Genomic DNA, 12,473 nt, shown 5'->3' with positions numbered 1-12,473 from the left:
GCTACGGCGCCCCCTCTCTTTGGGGCTCGCCGTGCCCACTTCAGGCTTCTCAATAAACCAATATGGCACTCCCCTGCTTTGGGGCTTGCCGTGCCCACCTCGGGCTTCTCAATACTGCCCCACTCTGGGGCTGGGGTCTATGTACCCCGCATACAACCTGGGGTCTGTTCCCCACCCGCAACCCACTGGTTGCGCTAGTGCCCTCTTCTGGGGCTCGTCATGCCCCCTCTGGGGCAATATGGCACTCTCCTTCTTTGGGGCTTGCCATGCCCGCCTCGGGCTTCTCAATACTGCCCCACTCTGGGGCTGGGGTCTATGTACCCTGCATACAACCCGGGGTCTGTTCCCTGCCCGCAACCCACTGGTTGCGCTCAGGGGCCCCACACCTCTGGGGTCCCCATGAGGCCTCCTCCAACCCCTACAGCCTCACCCAAGCCTCCGGTGTCGTATCAAAGCCAAACATAAACTCAAGCCTCCTGGCTACAACTAAAACCTATGGCACCTAGCCACTACACAGTAAGCTGCCTGGCTATAACTTAGCACCATTACTCCAACCTTCGGAGCACTCATGAGCTGTACTGGCCATCGGACTTCTACCCATCTCTCAGCCGAGGGAGCTCCTGCCTCTCTGGTTGCTGGCAGGGAACTGGCAGCCTAGTCTCAGCCCTGGGCTTTATAAGGGCCAGGCCCTGCCTCCTACAGGCAGCTGGCTCTCCTTAGTTGCCCCGGCAACCCGCAGCTGGGCTCGTTATGACCTGCCAGGGCTCGCTCTCTCTCCCTGGCAGTCTCTCCTCTCTAGGAGCAGAGCACCGAGGTGCTCTGCGACACACCGACCAACACAAAAACCCATCACCTTTTGAGAGAACTAGGAAAGGAAAGATTCTGACCTACTGCATGCTTGGGAGACAATCCCTACCCACCTGCTTTCCAGTACATAGCAGTACAGAGTATGACTGCATCCTTAATACGGACCTGGGAAGCCAATGTTACAAGAAAGGAAATATAGCAGCAGCAATGTAAAGTAAAAAATGAAGTAAAAAAGGAAAAAAAGAAAAAGGAAAAAAGGAAGTAAAAAAGGAAAAAAAAGATAAGAAAGGGAGATGGGAGAGGAAAAGTACGAAGAGGTTCCCCGTGGATACTTCCATATTTATTTGGAAGCTCAGGGAGTGCAATGGCATTGCTTTCATGTTGGCTTCAATTAATCTGAGTGAATCATATTAATTGTGGTTCCATGAAAAACCCCTGTTTTTAGGATCAAATCTGCTACTCGACAGAGCACACTGCAAAAGATGACAAATGATGCTTAAGTCAAATACTGGCTGTTTCAGGTCCTTCCTGTTATCAGGGATGGAAATTGATATATTTCACCCCCCACCCCAACTCATTCACATTATATGACTTCCAAGGCCACTTGCCTCATTCACTTCCCTACCTCAAATTGAATATACAACGGAGAACACAGATTACAAAGATGGAAATCTTTTTCCGGGGCTCGTAATTCCAAGGTAAATAGAGTACATTTTCCTGAATGGCTGTATGACTGTTTCCAAGTCAGCCTCTTGCTCATGAGTGATAAAATATACAATCTTTTTTCATGCTTTCAGGCTGAACTTGCTACCCTGAACTGCATATGGAGCACAGCTACATACCATGAACTCACAACAAAAATGAGAGTACTGGTAATACCACAGTATAATACGCCTGTTACTGTTTCATGACTGCTATCATTTATCAGCTTGTCACACTGAAAAAGTTTTCTCCCTTTTGTGTAAGGTCAAATGGAGTAGGTAAGAAAAAATACCTCTGAGATCTATAAGAATGTACCCAACTAAATACTATGAGGTATTTAAAACTATGTTGGATGTACTGCTGAGTAGTACACAAATAAATAATATGCATGAGGTTTTGGAGTCTGGACTAAGTTCCCTAAGATAGTTTTAACTCTCATGTATATGGTCTTATTTTACCATCTTTACGCTTGTTGAGTGGTACCTTGTTGTCTTGAGAAAAGGATTCAGAATGTGACCCTCGGATATAGGACCAGATTAGGAAGTGACAACTATGCTAACTGCAGTGTGGCTGCAGCATTTTTCCACCATATCTGTTGCAAATAAAAAACTGCTAATAAATTCAAACTCCTGCACTTATGGCAAAACATTATTCAGAATGATAGCCTTTGCTTCCCTGGTACCACCCTTTTGTATAGCAAATATTGGAACACCCCGAGGAAAGTTTTAGCCATACCCCTTGTCCTGTTGTCTCAATGTTCTGACACCAGGGTTATTGCTGCTGAATGAATCCATTCTGGATTCATTTAATCACTATCTTGATTAATATGGATTATTTAATCACATTAATTGATAATCATTATTACAGTGCAGCTCTGAGGCTCTAACTGAGGCTCCATTTTGGTCAGCACCACAGAAATATGCATTAAAAAGATAGCTATTGCCCTTACAGTTTTGGTCAATGGTGTATGCAAGAGCAGGTGAAGGGAGGATCCAGGAACAATAGTTCAAACATGTTCACAGAAACTAACCTCTGAGTATATTTTAAACTGGGGAACAATAGCTGCTGCAGAAAGTAATTCGGTGTGATTCCTTTTAACACATGAAGAGCCCATCAACGAATGGAATACAGTGAAGAGCTGCAGTGCTACAGCCATTTGCAAGTAAGCAGACAGTTATGAAAAATGCTCACTCTGCTATTTTTTTTTTTTACTGTCTTTCATTTTGGACTCAGCCTCTCTACTAGTTCTGCAGAAGGATTAAGCAAAGTATATCAGACCTAAATTCACGCTATCTTGGAATAATATGTGAACCAAATAAGTTAGATGCACTGGGCTGGCTCATTGGTCACTCCACAGCTACCATCAGTGCAACTGCTATGTGAGCAAACGTGGCTTTAATTTGCCTCTACATCTTGACTGGTTTCTGCTCAATGATCAGCTCTTGCCTGGCTGTCTGGTCATATAAACAGCTGGGGATCCCTGGGGATGTCCTCTATTCTGTTCAGGTTCTTATCCTGTAGTGTCCTCTACTTGTAGTACCTGGGTACCTGACCTTAGTGGCTAAGGTGAAGGCCTGGAGAGGGTGTGCACAGAAGTACTATGCTATCTGGAGATTCCTCTGAAAGTCTGTCATGCTGCTAAGCCAGACTTACATGGAAAAATACAAACCAGCTGGAAAGTGGTTGGGGGAGGAGGATAATCTCTCTCTCTTTCTAGGAGTCAAAAGCAGCCTGAACGTCCACAACCTTGTTATTGCAAAGCAACTTCAATGAGTTGCTAGAGATTAATAAAACAATGCTCAGGTGCTCTGGAAAAAAGAAAGTGTAATTGTTGGATTTGAAAAAGGCACTGGGAAGAACAGTCAAAAGCACTCCTTGGTAGCTGGTTGAACCTGACCCTTAGATCTTCTGCTAACAGCTGCATGAAGCAGAGACAACTGGAATTAACGCTGTTTCAGATGCCCCAAGGAAGAGACAAGAAATTGTGCTGCAGGAAATACAGGCTGTTCCCCCTGAAAAGGTTAATAGGCTTTAGTAGCTAGCTGGAGAGCTGTTTCTCTGGCTGACGCAAATGAAGGAGGTGGTACCTTGTTCCCTCCTGTCTTGCCTCTGTGAGATAATGAGCTTGGGGGAACATTTGGCATACACTGTTCAAGGCAGCCACTGATTTTCTAATAATATGCCCAAGCTATTTCCTGATTTCCTAATAAACACTTCCCAGGGAAGGTGACTGGAGAAAGTTTATTCAGTCTCCTTGGAGGGACAATAAAACTGACCCCCTTTGGACTTTTTCCAGTATCTCCTTCTTCAAATGAGAGAAAGTACTGTTGACTTTTAGCCCCAGCACCACAGAGTGAGAGAGCTGGAATTAAGCTGAGGATGATTCCCACTATTAGAACTGGGTAGAAAAAGCCTCTCAAGCATCTAGCCCTTTCAGTGTCAGAGGCAGGATGCCAAACTATCTGGGTTCCTGATCTGTTCCAGTAGATACTACAACATTGTCAGAAACACTGCATAGCATAGAGAAGAGGGAAGCAGGACTGTGGCCAGAATGGCCCCAACTTACCTTCCTTTGTGGAACAGAGACTTTAATTACTCTTCTTCCCTCTGCACAGCAGGCAGTGATCAGCTGCTCAGGAAATAGTCTGTTTCTTCACTGAAGGAGAGCAGGAAGAATGAAATGTAGAGTCCTGGGTAAGGAAAGAGAAGGAGGAGAAGTGATTTATGCAGTATTATAAATAGGAAATAGATGCTCCCAGGGCTGAGAAGCAGTATTTGTTTGACCAGATAGTTCAGCAGAGCTTTCCTTCTCTAATCTTGGTCCTGGGACACTGTATCCTACAAGCTAGGGCTGATAGTAGAGCAGCCAACATTTTTGGGTGTACCACTGATTTGGGGTACCAAACACAACACAATTTAAAAATGAATTTCAGGAATTTATGAGAAATGAAAATCTCTGTAGAAATCAGTCCCCAGTTTTTCTCTAGCTGGATACCCAAAATCAGAGTTGTCACTTTGCACAGCCCACATTCTCCACTTTGGTACCAATAAGCATTCCAGTAACAAAAACTGTCTATGATGTATAGGTACCTCAGCTGAATGATCTGTAATGCCTCTTTCACTCAGATGATGGTAACATTGTCTTCAACCTTCTCTTTAGCCTGCATTGTCACCTTAATATTGTCACAACAAATCTCAGATCCGTTGACTTCCACCCCACAAAGATAGTTTGTGATAGTTAATTTCCCATAATCCTTTCCCATTGACCAGACAAAAAAATTAATGGGGGATGCTTTGCAAATTTCTGTCTCACGATTATATATTTATAAGTGAAAAAATCTTTGTTGCAGCTAAATATATTTCGCATTCCCCCTGTCACTTATTAATTATAATAACTTTTCTTCCAATCACACTGGACCAAACAGCAATGTCTGACCATGTGTAGGGGTGGAGGGTTGTTGGCACTGAGCTGAGAGTCCAGAGACCTAGTACTTTGCTACTTACTTACCATCTGACCAGTTATTAACAACTATAGCTTCAATTTTCTCATCTATGAAACAAGAATAATACCTCTTACCACCCATATAAAGAAAGCACTTAGCTATCTATGGATGGGAAGGCCATATACAGCTGCTTATTATTATCGCTATACTATTTTTATGCGTATGGTTGCACTCTGACAGCGCTCAAAGGCCTCAGTAAGCAAGACATAGTACACAAACAGGTCCTGCACCCAAGAGGTTGCATTCTACATCCACAATGAAAGGTTGGGAGAATAAAGATCTATCCCTCTAAATCTCTCTGCGTCTCTAAATCTCCGCTGCTCTTTACTGTTGAAAATAACATAGAGCAGTGGCAATTGCAGTGAAAACCTAATCAGGAAGTTGATTTGCAGTTCAGAGAAACAGCTCGTTAGCAAAATTGGATGGTGCATCCAGCTGCCTGTAATTTGACTGAACATTTATGAGATTCTATCTACAAACACGTTTCCCTTTAACAGTACCATACAGTATAAAACTCAACTTGCATCTTCTATGTGGAGACTGTGAGCTAATAAAATTACAGAACAAGTGGATTCATGATACAACTGAAGTGTTTACAGCTCAACAAGCAATGCATGTTACTCAACAACTAATAAAGATCTGTCTATTTTGGAGACAATACAGATTTTTTAATCATGCAGATAAAGACATTCTGATTACACAGTGTCTACAAAGGCACAATAGAGACTGAAGGGAATCCCACAGTTTTCTCTAGGCTTCATGTTCAGGACTGCAGGGCTTTCCATTTCAAGACTTCAGGAAGATTTATATCCTGGGACCTGGGCATATTTTGTGACAAGAGATGGTGCCAGAAGAAGGTTCCTTTTCAAATTATTTTAGAGGATCTTTCATATTTAGAATTAGTGTAAAAGTGATCTCAGACTCTTGGGATTGCCAAATTGCTATGGGGCAACCTACCCTTTTTCTGTCAATACTTTCCATGTATAGGATAAATACTGTGACTACAGTGAACTGAGAGCAAATGTATATAACTGTGCCACTGCCTTTTGTTATGTGGAACGTGGCAAATTTTCTTGTGCAGTTGGTTCTTTCTGCAGCTGAAGTAACAGAATTGCTCCTTCCACTACTGACTGAAACATTTAGAGCTTTAAAGTCAGTGCCTAATTCTGATACTCTTAGATGTACACATGGTGAACAGATCTCTAGGGAATGAGGTTTGTGGGAAAGAATCTTACACTGGCCACGAATGGATGCTCTAGATCAGGGATAGGTAACATTTTCTGGCTGCCCCTCAAGCCACATGCTACTGAAGCCCCACATCTGTAAGCTGGATTCAAAGCTCCCACCGGCCAGATCCAACCTGTGGGCTGTAGGTTGCCAACTCTAACTCTACATGACTTAATAGGGATTGTCCATCTGTGATTTCTACTAAATACAATAGGAGTTACAAGCGCTCAGAGGCACCTATGAAGATCAGGCCCTTTGTTTCTATGATACATTTCAAAATCCAAGGCTTGTTGTTATGCTACAGAGTGTTGCTACACAGGAACCCAAGGAGGGCTTCGGTGAGAAAGATCCTCATGTTGATTCCAATACGACGTACTACAGAGAAATTGTCTGTTCCAGTCACATTATGTTCTAATTTTACTTTGTCTCCAGTAGCTAATCAATAACACTCCATCAGGTTTGTCACGTTGAGGTAATCAATCCTGGCACAGATAATCAGCACTTGAATTGAGTTGCAGTGCAACTCATTAGGCCCTGGAAGTAAATTAACATCCCAGAATGTTTCAATCACAACTAGGAGCTGTGCTGAAGAAAGCTGATTATTAACTTATTTTTAGAAAGAAAACAGCTGTTTTTGGCAAAATGGAAATTCCCACAGGACACATCCATGGTGATGAATTTTCTGTCCAAAGCTTAGAAATTGTATTTTGTATTTTTCAGCTTTGTCTCTTAATCAATTTAGACTAGAAATGAGATAGAAGTTACTAATGAGCAGAGAAGTGAGATTCTGGAATAGCCACTCAATAACTCTGGTGGAGCCCAACCCCACAACTAGTATTAAAATGTAGATCTGGCAGGGCAAGTCTCAGTACAGTGATGTTGGTTTTACAGTGGAGCAGACCCCACTTCAGTGCTATGTTCCAATGCAGGTAAATAAGGTGTCTCAAACAGGTACTAATACAACTTTACCCCCTCTAAGGCAACCTCACAGGCCCTAAATGATGTAAAAGTACCCTTGAGTAGATGTGAATATAGATCTATGACATGAGAATGTCTTCATAGCACATGAAGCTGCTATGCTAATGAAGGCAGGCTCCATGAACACAGCCACTGTTTTTTTATTTGTTTTAGCTAATGAAACAGAATAAACCAAATGCTATCAGAAGTAAAAGTTTACATGCAGTGTAATGGGACAAGCACTGTTCCATTCATTTTTAGACTTAAGAGCTCAGTTTGAAATTATACAGGGTTTCCTCAGACGACCACACTGGTTTCCCTCCTGCAGTCTGGATGAGAGATCATTTCACAATTGGTGGGAAAAGGTTAGGGTTTTTGATCTGGCTTTTTGATCCAAGCTGGGGAGGCCCTTGGGCTCCACAGGCAGGACCTTGATTTCATGGCTCTTAGAGAGAAGGCAGGTATTCCCTGGAGCTATCTGGAGATAGCCCATCTACCTCAATGTCCTACGATGGCACCTGCCATCTTAAAGACCATGTCCATGCTACAGAATATAATGATGGCTGAACACAGTTGCCAACCATTGTGTTAAGTGTTGCAATACTGAGCACAGTATGTCTTGGTCTCTAGTCACCACTAAATGCTAGACTTAGTTTTAAGGATCCTGCCTTGCCTTTATACACCGTATCTCACCTTCTTTGTTCCATAGCCTCTAAACCTAGAGTTTGTGGGGTGGAGAGAGCTTCAGTAAATGTGGACACTTCTCATAATGATAAAGACAAAAACAAGATTCATATGAATATTCATATGACAGAAAGTTGGCTATTCATGCTAGTGGTATACTGTGATCATGTTTTGCTGCAGGTGCTATCACTTGATCTTTCCACTTCTGTTACCATTCAAGAGAAATGCCACAAAACCTTGTAACCATCATGCTGGGCACCTGTCAGAATGAATGCTGTCAAACAGCAACGCATGGTTGTGTCAGTCATTTTATTCATATGCATATTTTCACCATGCCTTCTTTTCTCATCCTCAAAGAAGCTGGGATTCTAAAACTGAATTGAAGTGGCCAGCACCAAGAAAATCAAATTATAAAATATATCCTTGGAGCATAACTCAGGACAGAACAAAATATGTCTGCTTCCATTGTAATGTTTGAGTGGCCTGGGAAAACATATTCACATGGAAGGCAGCGGTATCTGGGAAGAAGGGATTTTCCTTTGATCGATAGCTGAAAAAGATAAACAATATTGAACAGCAAAAATATGGGATAACTCCAGTAGAGCAAGTGTTGCTGGAGTGCACGATAAACAGGAAAATGGGATGAACAGAAGGAAGAAGGCTATAGCTCTGGCTATACTGATTTTAAAGTAGCTACTCACCAACCCAAGAATAGCACTGCCTTAGTCACGTCCTTTGGCTGGCATAGGTTTATTCTCCAACACAAAACTTGGGCAAATCATCAAGCCAAGCAGGTGCTGCCCACCCAAAGACCCCCATCCCTTCTATCCCCCTAATTCAGATACCATAAGAATCTGTCCTCTTCTCCTGCTTACTCTCCTTTTATAGAAAACACCTATTTACTTTCCAGCTAGCTTCAGCAATGGTACAGAGCTTACTGGCCCCTGGCCTATAAAGGGACAGGCCACCCTGTTACAACGCTCTTTCTGAGCTGTCCCAACATGGAGAAGCAGTTTGGGTGCAGAGGGTTAGGTATAAGCTTCACTTTTGGGAAATCTTTGGAGTCAATTCCCAGATGCACACATTTACTGTAAGAAAAGATAATGATCTGAAAACTGAGGAGGGAACAACACTGTATTTAATAAATGTGTTGAAGAGGAGTGGCCTGAAGTGTGCTAAACAAGAACAGGCACCTGTGCCCCATTTCAGATTATAATGTCAAGGCACAGCCCATAGAGCATCCTTCACTACTTGGTTGCTGGTAACTTGAGCTGATAATGAATGAAATAGATGCAGTTCACATCTACACAAGATGCTAACTGTGAAGGAGCCTAATAATACTGCACAGTAGCGTTCACAGCACAAACAGTGCTAATATGAGACTGTGCAGTTTTATTAGGCGACTGCACAGTACAGTCACTAAAAAGGTATGTGCCAGTGCTACTGCGCAGTAACTCTGGTCACTGGTTACTTGATTATACAAGTACTAAATTTAATGATCAGTAACCACTGTGCATTAATTAATGTGTAGACATGCCTGTAATGTTGCTGTGCACTCCAGCTATACCTGGCAAAGAGAGGGAACAGTGTCTTTCTAAACAGGCTCACTAACATAGTGAAGAGGGCTTTAAACAAAGTTCACCAGGGGATGGAGGTAAGCAGCCAACAGTGGCAAAAGAACAGGTTAGGGACGATTTAGAAAAACTGTACATATACAAGACCATGAGGCCAGATGGGATGCATCTGAAGGTGCTGTGGGAGTTGGCCGATGTGATTGCAGAGCCACTGGCCATCATCTTTGAAAACTCATGGCGATCAGGAGAGGTCCAAGATAATTGGAAAAGAGCAAATATAGTGCCCATCTTCAAGAAAGGGAAGAAGGAGAATCCAGAGAACTACAGACCAGTCAGTCTCGCTTTAGTCCCTCAAAAAATCATGGAGCTGTTCCTCAAGAAATCCGTTTCTAAACACTTGGAGGAGGAGAGGGTGATTAGGAACAGTTAGCACGGCTTCACCAAGGGCAAATCATGATTGACCAACTTGATTTCCTTCTATGATGAGATGACTGGCTTTGTGGATGCAGGGAGAACAGTGGATATGATATAGCTTGACTTTAGCATGACTTTGGATACGGTCTCCTACAATATTCCCACAAGCAACTGGGCTTACTTAGTCTGGAGAAGAGAAGACTGAGCGGGGATTTAATAACAACCTTCAACTACCTGAAGGGTGGTTCCAAACAGGATGGAGCTAGGCTGTTCTCAGTGGTGGCAGATAACAGAACAAGGAGCAATGGTCTCATGTTTCAGCAAGCATGTTTCAGCATGGGAAGCTTAGGGTAGATGTTAGATCTTTCTCGTTAGGAGGTAGCACAGCACTGGAACAGGTTACTCAGAGAGGTGGTGGAATCTCCATCCTTGGGGTTTTTTAAGACCTGACTAGACAAACTCTTGGGTGAGATGATATAGTTGGGGCTGGTACTGCTTTGAGCAAGGGTTGGACTAGATGACCTCCTGAGGTCCCATCCAACCCTAATTTTCCATGATTTCTATGATACAGTGAATTGGATGGCGAGGGTGATTGGGTTCATTCCTTCCTTGACAGGTGTTACATCATCAAAAGGATCACCATCTGAATTAACACACCCTCTTGCCATGATTGGCACTGAAGTCAATGGCTGACTGTGTAGAGAGTGAACTGCTATCTTATCCTTACAAGAAGCCAGGTGATGTCTGAGACATACTGGCTAGATTTGTATGAGGAAATCTTAGTTCTTTTCAAACATTCACTCAGTGTGACAAGAACATGAAACAGGGAGACAAAGATTTCAGGAGAATAATTTTAGACGTACAGAAGCATGGCTGAGAGCAGGATAAGGGTCTTGGTCTTAACTTCTACAGTTGGAAAGGTCTAATAAAAGACAGAATATGAGCACTTTTTGTTGAAATACAGAGTGCCCATGGTTTTAATTTTCAAGTTAAGACTCTTGAATGTAATTCTTGGGGTCATTTAGAAAAGGGAAAGGCTAAAGAATTGTTAATAAAAACTACCTATGCTACCAAAGAATTTTGATTTGCAGAAGGACAATGGAAGAAAAAGACCCTAGGTTCTGCTCTATGTGTTATGGTACATTGTTTCTATCCTCTGCTAAGGCTAATGAGGCCCATTGGCCTTTCACAGCATTTTCGCAGATGTTGACCTGGTATGATGTGGCAGTTATCTGCTCAGTTCTATAGCACTGACTATACAATCTGGAAGTGGAGATGCTGGTAAACAGTGTGAATGCCAATGGGATTCTTGCTCCCTCTTCCATGTGCATTTTACTCTTGACTTCTGCCATTACCCACATGCAGATTGGTATTAATATGGATATTTAAGGTTATCAGTGGGCACTTCGCTTAGGTTAAAATATGGCAGAACCCCAAAAGAGAGAGAGAGAGAGAGAGTTTTTCTCTTATTTTATATTGGTGCAAACCTGGAATACCTGCACTGACTTCAACCTAGGTGGACAAGTGTAAATTAAATCAGAATCTGGTCCAGCATCTTCTTGGCATTGGCTAGACTGGTGACCAACTGTTAAAGGATATGCCCCAGACTGCTACTTTATATGTAAAAACACCTTTCTTTGCTGTTGTTTCTTTGTTCTCTTGCTCTGTTTGTTAGCTTTCTTAGATTGTATGTTCTGGGTCACAGATTATTTTAGAAATATTTGCTTGTTGTGCAATGCCATTGGGATTTTGAATCTTTAGAATACTGAACTGCCACTGCAACAATAACAATGTCAGAAGAAAGCTAAATATTTATTTTATTGCTTACAAAGGCTGAATGCTACTTTTTCTATTTTTATTAGGGCTTTTAAAAAAAGTATTTATCATTAATTTCAGATGAACCACGCCTTCTCTCTATGCCCTACACACTGTAGTTTTCATTTTAGATGTATGGAAGCATAGCTGAGAGCAGGGTAAGTTTCAGCTATCCGAAATAAGGTTACTTCCTTGTTTTGGAAAACAAACATTCAGCAGAAGTAGGCTGGAATAAACTGTTTAAGTGCTTGAATTGGTCCAGCTGAGCACATTAAAGCAATGAGAAAGTACTTTCTAAGTTTCCTTGCCTGCTCTGCTCCAAGCTGAATAAGTCACTTGCAGCCCATCCATAGTATGGCTCAGAGAAGATGAAAAAACAATTAAATGAGATTAGGGGCCTGAATGTTGCGTAGGCTGCCACTCAATATATTAGTCAGTAAGTGTATGACTCAGCGACCCCTTCAACTAATGACATATGATATGTAACTGGATGAGTATGAAGCTCTTTGCTTTTTTGATTGGTAGTGTTTTTCAAACATAGATGAAGAATTGATTGCTGAAGTCACTTAAAGTGTTCATCATTTAAACCAAAGATGGTTCAATAATCTATTACTTTCAATGAAGGCTAACTTAAATTCTCATTCTTTTTCATTTTGGCTTTAACCAATAGAAATTATGCCTATAATTGGTTTTACTACTGAGACATGTAACATACTCTAATGTGTGTTGGAGTGGGGAAAAAAACATATCTTTGAGTTAAATTAACTGGTTCTATATTCTGTTGTATTTT

At 42.0% G+C, this 12,473-nt stretch overlaps 1 long non-coding RNA gene across 2 annotated transcripts in view; it reads right to left on the bottom strand.

The window, feature by feature from the left end:
- Window positions 1-12,473, bottom strand: part of LOC102370547 — a 54,501-nt gene that overhangs the window by 5,383 nt on the left and 36,645 nt on the right. For both annotated transcript variants that reach the window (XR_323898.2, XR_323897.2), the window contains exon 3: window positions 4,076-4,199. This is a non-coding gene — a long non-coding RNA (uncharacterized LOC102370547). The remainder of the gene's footprint in view (window positions 1-4,075; window positions 4,200-12,473) is intronic.

The sequence above is a fragment of the Alligator sinensis genome, unplaced genomic scaffold (genome assembly GCF_000455745.1).
Source record: "Alligator sinensis unplaced genomic scaffold, ASM45574v1 scaffold451_1, whole genome shotgun sequence".
Lineage (NCBI taxonomy): Eukaryota > Metazoa > Chordata > Crocodylia > Alligatoridae > Alligator > Alligator sinensis.
Note: the sequence above shows the minus strand (reverse complement) of the source record. Positions and strands in the feature narration are given on the sequence as shown.